This window comes from Oryctolagus cuniculus, chromosome 4, assembly GCF_964237555.1.
Source record: "Oryctolagus cuniculus chromosome 4, mOryCun1.1, whole genome shotgun sequence".
Taxonomy (NCBI): Eukaryota; Metazoa; Chordata; class Mammalia; order Lagomorpha; family Leporidae; genus Oryctolagus; species Oryctolagus cuniculus.
Genome location: NC_091435.1, coordinates 75293813 through 75311501, shown reverse-complemented (window position 1 = coordinate 75311501; position 17689 = coordinate 75293813).

Genomic DNA, 17689 nt, shown 5'->3' with positions numbered 1-17689 from the left:
TATTCACACCAAGGACTGCACAGATCCTTTATGTGGTTCCTGTGGCAGTACAGATGAAAATTGTACCCACTAGGTCTAGAGCCCAGGCATTAGCCTCCATTAAAGAAAGGAAGTGAGCATGAAACTATGCCAAAAGAAAACAAACTTCACTTCCTATGAAAAAGAAGATTTACCGCACCCAGACTCAGATGTCAGTTTGGGCACTCCCCTTACCCTGGAGCACTGAACAGAGCTCCCTGACCACACTGAGCACAAGCCTCTGGGTATTCACTGAATGAGCAGACACTCCACCAAGCCACAGAGGCATAGTTCAAAGATAAAAGCCATCACAAGGAAAAAAAAAAAAAAAACAGTATTGCCACAAAGGCCTAATTATAAATGCAGCAATTCAAGAAATAAGAATAAGAAAGACAACATGATGCCCTCAAAAGAACACAACACTTCAATACTAGAATGTGAAGATGAAGAGATTAATAAAATACCAGAAACAGAATTCAAAAAATAGAAGTAATTAGCATTACTTCTAAGCCAATTAATGAACTAAAGAAAACAGTACATGATATGAATTAAAATTTTACAAATCAAAAAGAAATATTGGAAATGAAGAATTCAATAGAACAAATTAAAAATATGGTAGAAAGCCTTGCAGATTTGGTGAGGCAGAAGAAATATCCAAGTTAGAAGACAAATCTCTGGAAATTTTAGAGTCAGACCAAAAAAATAAGAAGAAATTAGTAAACAAAAAAACAAAGTTGGAAATTTATGGGATACTATAAAACAACCCAACATATGGGTCATGGGGGTTCTTGAAGGCATGAAAATAGAGAATGGATTAGAAGGCATTTTTGATGAAACAATTACAGAAATCTTCCGTAATCTGGAGGAAGAAAGGGACATCCAAGCACAGGAAGCACAGAGAACTGCTAATAGACATGACCAGAAAAGATCTTTACCATGACACATTGTAGTCAAACTCTCCACAGTAAAACATAAAGAAGATTCTAAAATATGCATGAGAGAAATGCTGGCTTACTCTCAGAGGATTTCCAATTAAACACAGCTGACTTCTCATCAGAAACCTTATGGGCTAGGAGAGAATGGAGAGGTATATTCCAAGTCTCAAGAGAAAAAAAACTGTCAACCCAGAATACTGTACTCTGCAAAGCTCTTGTATATGAATAAAGGTGAAATAAAGACCTTCCATAATAAACAGAAATTGAATTTGTCACCACTCATGCACCCTTACAAAAGATGTTTAAGGATGTGCTACACACAGAGACACAGAAACATGAGTCATTACTATGAAAGAAGGGAGGGCAGAAAATCTCCCAGTAAATGTACAAACGAAATCCAAAGTAAACAACAGGAATATTTATAGCAAAACGGCAGGGGCAATTCATTACTTATCAATAGTCACCTTGAATGAAAATGCCCTCAACTCTCCAGTTAAAAGATAAAGACTGGCTGGATAGATTAAAAAACAAAGCCCATCTATTTGCTGCCTATAAGAAACACATCTTGCTAACAAAGATAAATGTGACTGAAAGTGAAAGGTTGGAAAAAGATATTCCATGTTAACAGAAACCAAGAGCTGATGTAGCTATCCTAATATCAGACAAAATAGGTTTTATCATAAAAAACTGTTATAAGAGACAAAGAAGCTCACTACATAATGATTTTTTTTTTTTTAACTTTTATTTAATGCATATAAATTTCCAAAGTACGACTTATGGATTACAATGGCTTTCCCCCCGTACCGTCCCTCCCACCCACAACCCTCCCCTTTCCCACTCCCTCTCCCCTTCCATTCACATCAAGATTCATTTTCGATTATCTTAATATACAGAAGATCAGCTTAGTATACATTAAGTATGGATTTCAACAGTTTGCTCCCACACAGAAACGTAAAGTGAAAAATAATAGATGATTTTTTAAAATGATGATGAAATCAGAGCAGACCTATTGTCATGTTTAATCCCAGTGAGAGTCAAGTTGGGAATTGATAATTTCTTTTTTTTTTTTTTTTTTACAGAGGATCAGTTTAACTACATAATGATTAAGAGATGAATTCAACAGGAAGATGTGACTACTGTAAATATATGTGCACCTAATTCCAGGTCACCTGACCATTTAAATGTTAATGGATCTAAAGGGAGACATAGATTCCAATACAATAATAATGGGGGACTTCAATACTCCACTTTCAGCAATGAACAGAACAACCAGACAGAAATTCAACAAGGAAACAACAGAGTTAATTGACATAGACAAAATGGACCCAATGGATATCTACAGAACTAGTCATCCTACAGTTGCAGAACACATATTCTTCTCACCTGTGCATGGAACTTTCTCTAGGACAGAACACATGCTAGGCCATAAAGCAAGTATCAGCAAATTAAAAAAAATCATGCCATGCATCTTCTTGGACCACAAAGCAATGAAGCTGGAAATCTACAACTCAAGAATCTCTAGAACATATGTAAGCACATGGAGACTGAACTGCATACTCCTGAATGAACAGTGAGTCATTGAAGAAATCATAAAAGAAATAAAAAAATTTCTGGAAATGAATGAAGATAAGAATGCAGCATATCAAGACTCATGAGCAACAGCAAAAGCAGTGTTAAGAGGAAAGTTTATAGCAATTGGTGCCTACATCAACAAATTGGAAAGGCACCAAATAAATGAGCTATCAATGTATCTCAAGGACCTAGAAAAATATCAGCAAACCAAACCCAAAACTAGTAGGAGAAAAGAAATAATTAAAACTGGAGAAGAAATAAACAAAATGGAAATAAAAAATACAAAAGATTAGCAAAACGAAGAGCTGGTGTTTTGAAAAATGAATAAAGTCAATACACTGTTGTCCCAACTAGCCAAAAAAAGAGAGAGAAAAGACCCAAATCAATAAAATTAGAGATGAAAAATGAAATGTAAGAACAGACACCACAGAAATAAAAAGAATCATCAGAAATTATTATAAAGAACTGTATGCCAACAAACTGGGAAACCTAGAAGAAACGGATAGATTCCTGGTCACATACAACTTACCTAAATTAAGCCATGAAGACATAGAAAACCAAAACAGACCAATTAACCAAGACAGAAATTGAATCAGTATTAAAGGCCCTCCCACAAAAGAAAAGCTCAGGACCAGATAGGGTCACTGCTGAATTCTACCAGACATTTGAAAAGAGCTAACTCCAATTCTTCTCAAGCTATTCAAAATAATTGAAAGGGAGGAAATGCGCCCAAATTATTTCTATGAAGCCAGCATCTCCTTGATTCCTAAACCTGAAAAGATAAAACAGAGAGAGAGAGACCTACAGATCAATTTCCCTGGTGAACATAGACACAAGAATCCTCAACAATATACCAGCCAATTGAATCCAATGACACATCAGAAAGAACATTCACTGGACAAAGTGGGATTTATCCCAGGTATGCAGGGATGGCTTAAAATCGCAAATTAATGTGATACATTTACAAATAGAATACTAAAAACCTTATGACTATCGCAAAAAATGCAGAGAAAGCATTTGATAAAACACAACACCCTTTCATGTTAAAAACTTAAACAAATTGGCCTGCGCCACGGCTCACTAGGCTAATCTCCGCCTTGCGGCGCCGGCACACCGGGTTCTAGTCCCGGTCAGGGTGCCGGATTCTGTCCCGGTTGCCCCTCTTCCAGGCCAGCTCTCTGCTGTGGCCAGGGAGTGCAGTGGAGGATGGCCCAAGTGCTTGGGCCCTGCACCCCATGGGAGACCAGGAGAAGCACCTGGCTCCTGCCTTCGGATCAGCGCGGTACGCCGGCCGCAGCGCGCCAGCCGCGGCGGCCATTGGAGGGTGAACCAACGGCAAAGGAAGACCTTTCTCTCTGTCTCTCTCTCTCACTGTCCACTCTGCCTGTCAAAAAATTAAAAAAAAAAAAAAAAACTTAAACAAATTGGGTATAGAAGGAACATTCCTCAACAAAATCAAGATAATTTATGATAAACCCATGGGCAGTGTCCTATTGAATGGGGAATATTTGGAAGCATTTCCACTGAGATCCAGAACCAGACAAGGATTCCCACTCACACCACTGCTATTCAAAATAGTCCTGAAAGCCTTAGCTAGAGCCATTAGGCAAGAAAAACAAACTGAAGGGATACAAATTGGGAAGGAGGAAGTCAACCTATCTCTATTTGTAGATGACATGATTCTATATATAGGGGAACCAAAAGACCCCACCAAGAGACTATTGGAACTCATAGAAGAGTTTGATAAAGTGCCAGTATATAAAATGAATACAGGAAAATAAATAGTCTTTGTATACAGACAATGCCACAGCTGAGAAAGAACTTTTAAGATTAATCTCATTCATAATCACTACATCAAAAAATTATCCTGGAATAAATTTAATCAATGATGTCAAAGATCTTTATGATGAGAATTACAAAAATTTTTTAAAAAAGAAATAGAAGAAGACACCAAAATAAAGTAAAAATCTTCTATGTTCATGGATTGGGAGAATTAATATGTTCATATTCCCAAAAGCAATTTATAGATTCAATGCAATACCTATCAAAATTCTAAGGACATTCTTCTCAGATATAGAAAAAATGATGCCTAAATTCATTTGAAAACACAGCAGACCCCCAGATAGCTAAAGCAAACATATATAACAGAATACAAGCTGGAGGCATCAAAATACCGAATTTCAAAACATATTACAGCACAGTGATAAAACAACCTTGTACTGGTATGAAAACAGAGAGATAGACCAATTTTTGGAACAGAATAGAAACACCAGAAATCAACCCATGCACTTATAACCAACTTATATTTGACATAGGACCTAAAATCAATAGCTGGAGCAATGAGAGTCTCTTCAATAAATGGTGCTGAGAAAACTGGATTTCCACATGCGGAAGTATGATACAAGACCCCTACCTTGCACCTGACACAAAAGTCCACTCAAAATGGATTAAAAACCTAAACCTATGCCCTGATACCATCAAATTATTAGAGAACCTTGAAGAACCCTGCAGGACATTGGCATAGGATAGAGTTCTTGGAGAAGACCTCAGAGGCACATGCAATCAAAGCCAAAATTGACAAATGGAAATCAAATTGAGAAGCTTCTACACTGCAAAAGAAACACTCAGCTAAGTAAAGAGGCAACCGACAGAATTAGAGAAATTATTTGCAAACTATGGAACTAATAAAGGATTAATAACCAGAATATAAAAAGAGCTCAAGAAACTCAACAACAACAAAGCAAACAACCCAGTTAAGAAATGGGCAAAGGACTTAAACAGGTATTTTTCAAGAGGAAATCCAAATGGTCAACAGACACATGAAAACATTCTCAGGATCAGCCATCAGGGAAATGCAAATCAAAACCACATTGAGGTTTCACCTCACCCCTATTAGATTGACTTTCATATTGAAATCAACAAGCAGCAAATCCTGGAGAGTATGTGGGGAAAAGGTACCCTAATCCACTGTTGGTGGGAATGTAAACTGGTACAGCCACTGTGGAATACAGTATGGAGATATGTCAGAAATCTGAATATAGACCTATCATATGACTCAGCTAGCCCACTCTTGGGAATTTACCCGAGGGAAATGAAATCAGCATATGAAAGAATTATCCATAACCCCATGTCTATTGCTGCTCAATTCACACTAAGATGTGGAATCAACCCAAATGCCTGTCAACTGAAGAATGGATAAAGAAATTACGGGACATGTACACCATGGAATACTACACAGTGGTGAAAAAAAACCTCATCATTTGTAACAAATTAGATGAAACTAGAAAACATTATACTTAGTTAAATAAGCCAATCCCAAAAGGACAAATACCTTATGTTCTCCCTGATGTGTGAGTGAGCACCTAAATGGTAATTTATAGAAGTGAAATTAACACTTTGAGATGCAATGTCATTGAACTGCCCCTGTCTCAAATGTTAAGGAACATTTTTTTTTCATACAATTTATTGAACTCTTTACTTAGTATAAATTTAATTGTATGCGTATAAAGTTAATTGAAAATAGATCTTTATAAAAATAAGAATGGGAATAGGAGAGGCGGGTAGGAGTATGGGTGCGAGGATGGGTATGGCAGGAAGAATCACTATATTCTTAAAGTTGTATTTATTAAATGCATTAAGTTTGTATTCCTTAAATGAAAGTTTACTTGGCAAAAAAGAAAGAGGCAGCACTGAAGTGGGCAGGGTGGATGATTTTCCCAATGATTGTTTTATCATAGCAGTCTGTTTCTACGCTACTGGTGTATTTAGGAGAGCTTCAGGAGATCATGGTTGGGTTAAACTTCCCACCACCCGAGCCTCCCTAGATTACCATTTTTGCCCTGTAAGTCCTGGCTGTGAGCTTCCCATTTCAATATCCTTCCCCGCCTCTCCATCCCAATTGCTTTTCTTTAGCCTTTATTCACTCACACTTCCATGATGGTCTCCTTTGCTGAACTTCCTGCCACACTATTGCTGATGGAAAATGTGGTGTGCTACACCTGTGCTTATTTCATTCCTTAAATACCTTATCATTTATCCAAAAAGAAATTGAGGGGGAAAAAAAACCCTAGATCTCAACAAGGGTCAATACTAACCTATATTAATATTGGTGAATCAGAAACCTGTAGTCTTTGAAGGCACACAGGCTGTTCCTTCTTCTAAGAATCAGTTGCCCAGAGACCCCAGGATCCACGGCCATGCACATCAGGCCCTCCCTCCACGAACTCACCCACACTCAGCACTCCAGTCTCACTTCTCAGCCCCATTCTGACTCTCCTTGGGTTGCAGCCCTGCCAACGTGCCTGCTTGTCCTGAATTCACTCACCCCTATCTGTGTGCCTCCCTGCTCTACCTTTCTACCTAGAATGCTCTTTTTTCTCTTGAATTCCCAGTGTGAATGTGCCTTGAAAACCAGCTCAGTTGCCACCTTCCACCAGAAACTAGTAGTCTATTTCTTTTGACCCACATTGGACCTTTTACATCCGCCATCTACCAAAGCATTTATTTGTTGAGATATGTGCTTTCCCCTTATTGTATTTGGATCACTTTTGCATTTTGAGTACTGAGCGCACAATGCTCATAGGGAATAATGTTCACTGAGGAAAATGGATACATTTTACACTTAACTCAAGAGCACATAGGATTCCAGGACTGTCTGAATTCCATGTTCTCCCCATAAGACATTGTGAAGTGGAAATATTAAGCAAATTAATAACACTCTGAAGTCCCATATCTCTTAGCAGTGGCCAGAGAATCATCTCTTTGTGTACATACTTTTAAAAATATCAAAATCAGGCTCTATAGCCAATTGGTACCTTGCTTTGTTATTACTGAATGCATTGCTGTGTGATTAATGTTTTAGTAAATAGTTACATAGCTAAATAATGCTCTATTAAATTGTTGCCATTTATGTACTTTAAGAAGGTGATACCTAGGAGAGGGAGAGAGAAAGAGAGAGCAAGCATATACTTCCAAATGCTCTCCATAGCTGAGGCTGGGCCAGGCCTAGAACTCAATTCAGTCTTGCACATGGGTGACAGGGACCCACTCTTTGGGCCATCACCACTACCTACCAGGATGTGCATTAGCAGGAATATGGAGTCAGAAGCCAGAGCAAGGAACTGAACCCAGCACTCTGAAATGGGATGCAGGCATCTCAACCGGCCTCTTATTGCTATGCCAAATGCCTTCCTTGTTACCATTTTTAATCTAGTGATTTTTCAAACTATGGTTCACATTTCTACCTATTAGGAGGTTTAAAGGGTTACAATCAACACTTTTTTAAAATGGCTTTTATTTTTTAAAGCATTTTATTGAAATACAGTATACAGGGGCTGGCACTGTGGTGTAGCAGGTAAGGCTGTCACCTGCAGTCCTGGCATCCCATATGGGTGCTAGTTCGAGTCCTGGCTGCTCCACTTCTTTCTGCTATGGCCTGGGAAAGCAGTAGAAGATGGCCAAGTCCTTGGACCCCTGCACCCACGTGAGAGACCTAGAGGAGGCTCCTGGCTTCAGATTGGCACAGCTCCGGCCGTTGTGGCCATCTGGGGAGTGAACCAGTGGATGGAAGACACCTCTCTCTCTTTCTCTCTCTCTCCCTCTGCCTCTCTGTAACTGTACTATTCAAATAAATATATACATCTTTAAAAAAAGGAAATACATTATACATACCAAGGAATGCACATAAAAGTACAGATAAATGAATTAGAACAAAACGTAACAAGTAGCCCAAGATGAACTGAGGGGAGGACGTTGTGGCATGGTGGATTCAGCCTCCTCTTGGGATATACACGTCCCATACTGGAGCGCCAGTGCAAGACTCTGTACTCTGCTCAGGACCCAGCATCCTGGTCATGTACCAGAGAAGCAGTGAATAGTGGACCAAGTACGTGGGTTCCAGCCATCCTCCTGGAAGCCCCAAGTGGAGTTCTGGCTGCTTACTTCAGCCTACGGCAGCCCCAGTTGTTGTGGCCATTTGGGAGTGAACTAGCAGATGGAATCGCTCTCTCCCTCTGCCTTTTAAATAAATAAGTCTTTTTAAAGAATGAAATTGGATGCATTGTATGTAATAAAGATATGTATTGTCTCAAAGTTTTTATTTCAGATCTGTCTATAGGTACAGATACAAATGCATGCCTAGTGTATGAATATAAATTTAAAAATTATAAACTCTGTGTTTTTACCTTCCCTTGCCTTGCCTTCCCTTCCCTCCTTTTCTAAAATGATTCCAATAATATATGCCCCAGTAGCAAGTCAGACATCTAGCTATGTGTGTGCGAGACAGGCCTGAAGACCAGCACCTACTGTGGAAACTCCATAAGCCCAGCATCTTGCACTTCAAAGTGCTGCTCAGACCCTGACAACTTTCCAGGTGGTCCCAGCCCTTCCCCCATGGAAAGCTCCCAGAATTCTCTCTCCTCAGGACCAAATGGGTTACAGGATAACAGGAGGCAATAAAACCTTCACAGATGCCCTAAGGGAAGCACCTCTACTCCGCCCTGTGCCAGCGGATTTGGGGGAGGAATTTGCTGATTTTCACCCATCACACCCTCCAGCTAGGACTCCCCATCCTTTGTTCTGCAGGAGAGGAGGAGGTGGGTAAACAGACTCTCTTAAAAACCTAGGGAGTCCAAATGGACTGCACGCTCAGTCCTTTGTCTCTCAGCTGAGCCACCCACCTGGCCTGCCCAGGTGTATTCTCTCCATTCAACCATGTAACCTGGCTCTCCCCCAGTCCAAGTGACTGGGCACTCTCTCTCTGTGCCTTCCGTCCTGATGGCTGCCCTATCCTCAATAAAGCCTTATCACTCCACACGCTGTCTCAGGCCTGAATTCTTTCTCGGATGAAGACAAGAACCTCAGTGCTTCCTCCAGTGAGAGTTTTAAGTTTCAAATGAGATTGCAGAAATTAAAAGTACTTTAAAAACACATATCAGAATATTTTCGGCCCCTGTGTTCTTGAGTAGACCTTGTTCAGACCTAAAAACAAGCAGGCTCATCATGTCTGTTCATGCTGGGGAGGGACAAGGAAGAAAGGGAGAGACTCATGTGCGGTTAGGGCTCTGACAGCCCCATGAGAGGACCTGAGGGATGTCGGAACAGCAGACCAAGGAGCACCTGAGAATTTCCTTGCACAGTCTGCCTCTGGCCCGCAGGTAGCACATAGATGCTGCCTTGGGCACTTCCTGACTCTTGGAGGCTAGACCAGGGTGTGGAGAGAAATACCCTGCTAAACAGTTACTTGCAGTGTAAGGTGAGATGGTGCAATGGTTTTCCCTCCTTTTTGTTGCTTTGTATTGTTTTATCCAGGGTAGAGCGTCCTGCCCTGTGTTAGGTGACACACGGCAATCGGCAATCTTGAGTCTTCCAGATCGCTGTATAGATTGTTCAGTAGCTCTAGGGTGACACTTGCTGTAAACTGCAGGAAACTACATCCCTTAGAAATTCAGCATTTCTGTTTCCGCAGGCTGGGGATCACACTGATCCCACAGGCTGCCCATGAAAATCAGGAGACCTGTTCTTGTTTAATTGACATAGGCTTCTCAACTGAAAGCCAGCAAACCAATATTGTTGAGTGTCCATTGCATGCTGCCTCTGTGCAGTTTAACTGATGTGGTGGGGGCGTCTGCAACTGGACTTGGAGTGAATCCTTGAGGGCCTTGTGAAGTTGAGCTGTAGCCCTGCCTGTTACTAGCTTTGTAAATTTGTCATAAAACCAGTGGAGTTCGTATGTGGCACAGTAACATATTTGTGATGGCTTTCCAAGCTCTGAGCATAAAGTGGTTTTTCCAAGTTATCCTCAGGGACTGCACTCTAGTGCAGTGTAATGGAAGCGACAAATGACAGCTACATAAGACCCACGCACAGTATTGGCAGTAGAAATAATGAAGATGGATCTAAACTGTGACCGTTCAGTTAAACAGTGGCCATATGTTCCAGGACCCCTCCCTCATGTAGCACTGGGTGAGAGAGCTGGTCATAGGAGAAACTCCCATGGGCTTGGGAAGGCAGAAGTGGAACACAGGCCCCTTGGCTCAGAGGCTTGGTGGAGAACTCTGACGTGCTATTGTGGCTCATCTGTGTCCAGTGCTTCCCCTGCCACACCCAGACGCCCTCCGCTTCTCCAACAGCTGCATCACAGGTGAGTGCAGCTCTCTGGAGGGCACTGGCTTCTTTTTTGGATCACCAGGTGCATGAGAGGCATCGTGGGTTCTGGTTTTCTTTGCTTTCCTCTGCTTTGGCCCAGCGTTTCTTCCCCTACTACCTGCTCTGCTGACTGTGCACAGCACTTCCGGCCTCCAGCAGAGACAGAGACAGCGACAGCTCTTCCTCACCTGCTCCGTCTGTAGTCCCTAGCAAGCGCGTGATGTTTCTCTGACTCTCCAGCTCTCTCCTCCAAGGTGTTTGCCTTCCCCACAATTACAGTCCTGATATGGACTGAACAAGATTGCCCCCCCTCCAAGTCTTACATTGACAGTTAATGGACGAATGGAAATGGTTGATGGACTAGGGTGGAGACCTGATTGGATGATGGTGTCCTGGAGGTGGGCCCAGTGGGAAGTCTTTAGGTCAATAGGGCTGCACACGCAGAAAGTAGCTCTCAGAGAGGGTTGGTTATTTAAGGCCAGTGTGGCCCAGCTTCTCTCTGCTCCCTGGCTTGCCCTGTGATGGCCCTGCTACCATCCTCAGTCCTCACTGGTTGCCTGAACCAATGGGGCCACCTGCTCTCAGGCCGTGAACTTCCAGAACAATAGGCTGAAATCAATCTTATTTCTTCTTGAGAAGCTCCTCTCCGGTGCTTTAGTTAGAGTAAGGAGAAGCTGGATAACACAAACCCTGATTCCATATCCGTCAAGGTGGTTCCAGTTCGCTCATTCACTCCCCCAGGATACACACTATAGAGAATCTTCTAAGTATCTTGCATATGTTTATATATTTAATTTATACCACAAGTCTGGGTAACAGATCCTATTGTATCCACTTTGGGAAAAAAGAGAAAATTGAGGCACAGAGGGGTTAAATAATTGGCTCAACATCACAGTCCACCAAGTAGCAGAGCTGGGATCTGAATCCCAGTGCTGGTGTGGCTCCAGAGTCTACACTCTGATTCTCTGGACTATGTGAGGAAAATTTAAAAAGGTTGTGGGAAATAGAACTGAAAAACAAATTTATTTGGGTGCAAAAAAATATAAATCTAAGCAAGGTTTTTTCCATAATATGCATTTTTCATGAATTTTTCAAGATTCTTCCACCCACTCCCCCATATGTGTGGCACCTCAGAGCAAAGACAAGGGCCCAGGAAGGAGAAGGGACAGGGAGAATGGTCAAAGTTAAGTACAAAGTTGAAGGGCTCCATGGAGGAAGAGGCTTAACTCAGAGGAATCCCACCCCCTGGGTAATCAGCCTGGGAGTATCTGCCCACAGATACTCTAGGCTGGTTAAAAGGACATAAAAGAAAGAGGGAATGGGGAATGAAAGAAAGGAGAGAGAGGGGAAGAAGAAGAGAGAAAAGAAAGAAGGAAAAAACAACTTGGAGATTTCCCAGTGGGACTCTGGCAGGAATTCGGGCCCCAGTGGGATCATGATTGGGGCGTAAGCATAAAAGGAGGAAGCAGCCCTCAAGCTCTGACTGGCTGGGAGCTGCGAACACCAATCTCCTAACCCTTTGCCTTGGGCAGCGTGGAGTCCAGGGCCTAGGGGCTCCTGAAACCCACAGTAGCATGAATGTGAATGTAGGCGATTTGTGCCACACCCCTTCTTCTGGGGACCCACTTCCTTGATTCCAGGTGATGCAGCGGGGGCAGTGGCTCCTCATCACCCAGCCCCCAGTCCAGCGAAAAGCATCCTTTGCCAGCCGTACTGAAGACAGTTTTGGTTGGAGTTGGTTCCATTCTCGTGGTCTCAGTGATGGACTCATGGGTGATCAAGGGACACCAGCCATGGGAATAATGTCTTTCCCCAGGGACTGTGAGCTACAAGAAGCACAGGTAAGTGCAAATGACTTGGGGGCCAACTTCTGCAGATAAATGAAAGTATCTCTCTCTTTTGGGAGAGGATGAACCCAACATACAAAGAAAAACAAAACTGAGACAGCCCAAACCACAGGAAATGGGCTCCTGGGACCAGCTGTACGTGGTGGGTCTAGCTTTAGCTCTGTGCTAATATAGTTACCACTAGCACAGGTGGCGATCAAGTCTGTGAACAGTAGCTAGTCCAACCTGAGATGTCCTAGATATAGAAAATACACACAAAACATGAAGCCTCAGAGTAGAAATAAAAGTCAAACATCTCAATAGTTTTAACATGCTGATGAAATATTTTAAGTAGAAGAATTGTTATATGGGATTAAATAAACACACTACTACAATTAATTCCACTCTGAGTTTTTAAAACATTTTAAAATGTGTCTACCAACAAGTTTGAGATTTTGGATGTGATTCGCAGAGTATTTCTATTGATTAGTGCTTCTATAGACTTTGGTTACAAGAGACAACGTCTCCTTTTTCACTGATCCTGAATTGAGTTTTTGTCATTTGCCAGTGACAGATACACGCTGGGCCACAGCACGAGAAGTTCAGAAGCAGGAGTGGGAAGCAGAGCTCTGCCTGTCATCAGGTGGGGACCACAGAGTGTTAGGCTCTCCACGCCTGTGGCTTCTGAGATCCCCAAATTAAGCTGTTTTCCTCATTTCTTTTCTGAGCTCTAAGCACAAATTTCCTAATGTCTGTTACATGTATCTCTTTAGTCATTCCACCATCAAAAGTTGAATATGTCCATTTCAAACCAGGTCCTTCTGCCCGACCAGGTCCAGCCATCCTTGACCCCACCACCTGCCTCTCGATTTTCAATAAAACAGACTTGTGAGCCAGGATGGCCTCTTTGAATGTGGTCTCACTTCAGAGGTATGAAAACGGATTAGCCAGAGTCCATTGAATTGTTCTCCATGCCCTCTGGCTGTCATGGACTTCCCCAGCCACCTAGGCAAGCGATCTCTGTCTTCAATCCTTTAAAAGCTGTTTGGTTAAATGATCTGCTTGATTGTACTGCCCCCTTGTGGCACCAACGAGTGTTAGCTGCGCAGACGCGGGGAACCCAAGAAAATAGACGTTTTCTAAATTTTGCTTTCATTTGCTTATTTGTTTTCATACAAGAAGAGATAAGAAACACTGGCTCATTTATTTATCACCCTAATCTAAGAAACCAAATTATATTCAATAAGTTAAAGATACTTTAAAAGTGTGCTTTCAGGCTTAGGGTCAAAGAGAGGAAAGACGTAGGAACGGGAATGATTAGACACAGACGGCGAGGCAGGGGAAGAATCGCAAGGATGTATTTCAGAGGCACACCGGAGAGATCTTTCCCTCAGAAAGCAATCCTGCGGAGTGCAGGTTCTGCAGAAGCTGGCGCTCCCTTCCCAAGAGGGCTTCCCGCCAGCTCAGCACGAGAGAGCTGGGTCCTTCGAGTAGTGACTAAATAAAAGGGACGACAGCGATGAGGCGTAGAGGGCTGCAGCTAAGCCTCTGGGCCCGGCTGCGTGGCAGGGCAGAGTGACCGCCCTCAAGTCCTTCCCTGGATGGCTCCTGCGTGGTGCCTGAGCTCCAGGGGCGTCTGCCTGTGGAAGGCACTGTGAGAGACTGAGGACAGAGCCACAGTGTGCCAGAAACAAGGGCCAAGCAAGCCCGTCCTGCTTGCAAGTCGGTCAGCACCGGCTGCCATCACGGCGTATCAGGAACCAGGTGATGTGTGCAAGGCAAATTAATTTTGTTCACATTTCTGGACGCTAAGGGTCCCAGGGCAAGGTGCTGGCAGGGCGTGCTGGTTGCGGGTGAGCCCTCCCTTCCTTTGTGTGCGCTCTTAGGAGGCAGATGATGCGATTGGATTAGGCGCTCACCCTTACTACCTCATTTAGCTTTAATTATTTCCTTAAGGGCTGTATCTCCCATTTCCACACTCACCTTGGGAACACATGGGGGGCCAGGTTAGAATGCTGCGGCGTGTGTGGTGGAACGCTCTCTCCTGCCTCTGCAGCAAGGCAGGTGTGGCAGAGGACAGCAGGTGCCAGGGATGAGGATGACTACTGAGTAAGGGGCGTGGCTCGGGGAGTGAGGTCTGCCTGCTGCAGGGAAGGTCCTCGGACCACTGTCCGCGGATCAGCGATAGGCAGGAAGGAGCCAGTGGCTCCAGCCCTTGGCATCGGAGGTGAGGTGTGTTTGGAGATCGTGAAGGTGAGCGTGAGTGCGTAACGGCTCACAGGCACAGCAGCCCACTCGAGAACTCTCGCAGAGGGAGGAACTCTCGAAGAACCGGGTTCTAGTCGCTTCACCTGGAGCGGCCTAGTTTCATTTTCCAAAATCCCACACCTTTCTCAGGCTTGGGAGCCAGAAGCAGCCCAGGAGACCGACACGGAGAGGTGCCGAGGGAGACAGAAGGTAGCACGGGCTGATGGCCATGGGGGTTGACCAAGGGGAGGAGGGGACACCACGCCCCCCAGACGCAGAGTTCCAGAGATGCTAATAAACCCGGGGGTACATTTCATCGTGGAGACTGTCATGTGGCTCCGTGGTTTGTCACTGTTAAATCCTTTAATGCCAGGTGGTGTTTGCCCCGACACAGGGGTAAGGGGAAACGTGGCTACAGTCCTTGGTCATGAGGTCCCGCTTCGGGATCAGGAGTTCCCAGGCATTGACACTTGGCACAGTGGAGCTGGCAAGAGGCCTGCTGGAGGGCCCCCCACCCACCCACTGCAGCCCCATGAGCACCTGCACCAGGACCTGCGGTTAGCCCCACCGGGTCCACCCAGCCAGCAGCCTTTCCACAAGCCAGTGAGGATTGCGATGGAGCAGGATTATAATTGGCAGGTCTGTACATGGGTAAGAGATGGAGGGAGAGGAGAGGCAGGAGGGCACCAGGAGCTCACATGCAGGGGAGGCTGGGCCTGTTTGCAGTCAGTAGAGGAGGGATCACAGATGGAGAAACTAAGGAGGACTCAAGCTGTCATTCAAGTTCAAGAACCTAGCAGGCCCTGCCTAAGTCATCTAGAAAGTGTGCACATTGCACCAATTTCACACAGTTCCGTGTCCCTGGTAACCATCCTGGGTGGATAGGCCTAGCCACTTCATCGGAGGCCAAGATAGAGCAGGAGGCAGCAGGACAAGTTTGTGGGGGCAGCATATCCGTGGTGGAGGAACTCCCGGCCCACCCTGAAGGCCTGTCTCTTTCCAGCCTCATATGGAGCCACGAGCTAGAATGCATGCCCAAGTTATTTAACAGCAGGATGACCAAAGCAGTCTGGTGTCCTTGGAGTCGAAGAGCCATTGGTGAGCTGGGCCGGGGAGCATAGAGATGCGAATTCAGACAGTGTCTTGAGGGGCCAGTGGGAGAATCTGTGTGGGCACAGCTGACAGCCTGGACATGAAGGTCAGCAGGGAGGGCCTTTCTGCCTCAGTGGTCAATGAGCTCAGAGGCGCAGCTGAGTTCCCCTGTCCTGAGTCATCGGCTTCTCAGTGCCCTCACGGTCCCAAAGCCCCATGTCTACATATATTGTATCATTATTATTTATTGTACCTGGGTTAGAGGTCAAAACTCAATATTTTGGAGAGAAGGATATTTGCAAGATTTGTTACAATTGTAGTGGTTGTTAAAAATAGCTCTCCGTGTTGGAGCACAAAGGGTAATATGTCCCAGGATTGCATTCCAGGTGCCGCAACTCATTGTGAGAGTGGGAGAGCCAGCCCTGGGTCTCAGATCGTGGCTGGTGCCTCTGGAGACCCTAGTCCCCAAGACTCTGCAGGCCAGATGGCTCTGCCTTTGCCTTGCAACCTCAGCAACCACAGAGACTCAGCGGGCCTTCTGGTGTCGGAAAAGCAGTCCATCAGGGCCAGCTCACACAACTAGACTGCCCCAGAAGTTTATAAACTTCAAGCTCCTTTTTACTCTTTGACAGGGGTTGGCTTACGTTTTACATTTTAGGCTTTGGGGCCCAGTTTCTGTTGCAATTTTTTATAAACTATATAAATAAGCATGACTATGTGTCAGTAAAACTCTATTTACCAAAACAGGGAGCTGACTATATTTGGCTCACGGTCTATAATTTGACCTCTGATAGGAAACATTCTCTGTAATTTCTCATCTTAACCTCCTGCCATCAGCCAGACAACCTCTATTTCCTCCCTACATGGGGAGATGGGAGGAGCTTGAAGTTCAAGGTGTTCGTTTTTATAGATCTCACTAGGGGCTGGGCAAAGGTGAAACATACAATGATTAATCAGCATTGGAAAGCGCGTTCAGGTACAGGTTACTGTAGAGAGTGCTACGTATCAACAGATGGGCCGGCACTGTGGCTAACTTGGTTAATTCTCCGCCTGCGGCGCCGGCATCCCATATGGGTGCCGGTTCTAGTTCTGGTTACTCCTCTTGTAGTCCAGCTCTCTGCTGTGGCCCGTGAAGGTAGTGGAGGAAGGCCCAAGTGCTTGGGCCCCTGCACCTGCATGGGAGACCAGGAAGAAGCACCTGGCTCCTGATTTCGGATGGGCGTAGCTCCGGCCATAGCGGCCATTTGGGGAGTGAACCAAAGGAATGAAGACCTTTTCTCTCTCTCACTGTCTGTAACTCTACCTATCAAATAAATTTTTAAAAAAAGTATCAATAGATAAGTCAAACTCCAAGACTGTGTCACTTCCACCAAGCAAATGTGGGAATGGTGGAACAATTCAACTCAAGCTGTACCCTAAATAGAAAATAGGTCTCAAAAATGTTTTCAGGTAAAAATTAATGATATCCTTAGCTGGAAGGAGGCAGGAAAGAAGGGAATATCCTCATATTCTTAGAAGTGTATCTACAAATCATGTTGAATCTGTTAAAAATTAATTAAAAATTAAAAAGGACATTCCTAGATAAATTTAAAGAAATGTAGCTTGGGGGTGAGGGAATGGGTTCTTGGTGTGGCTGCTAAGTTGCCACTTGGGATGCCTGCATCTCATATCAGAGTATCTGGACTTGAGTCCTGGCTTCCCTGCTTCTGATTCAGCTTCCTGTTAATGTGCATTCTGGGAGGCAACATTTGATGGCGCAAGCACTTTGGACACCTTGATAGAGTTCTGAGGTCCTGGCTTCTGCCTTGTCTAGACCTGGCTATTGCAGGCATTTGGGTAGTGAGCCAGTGATGG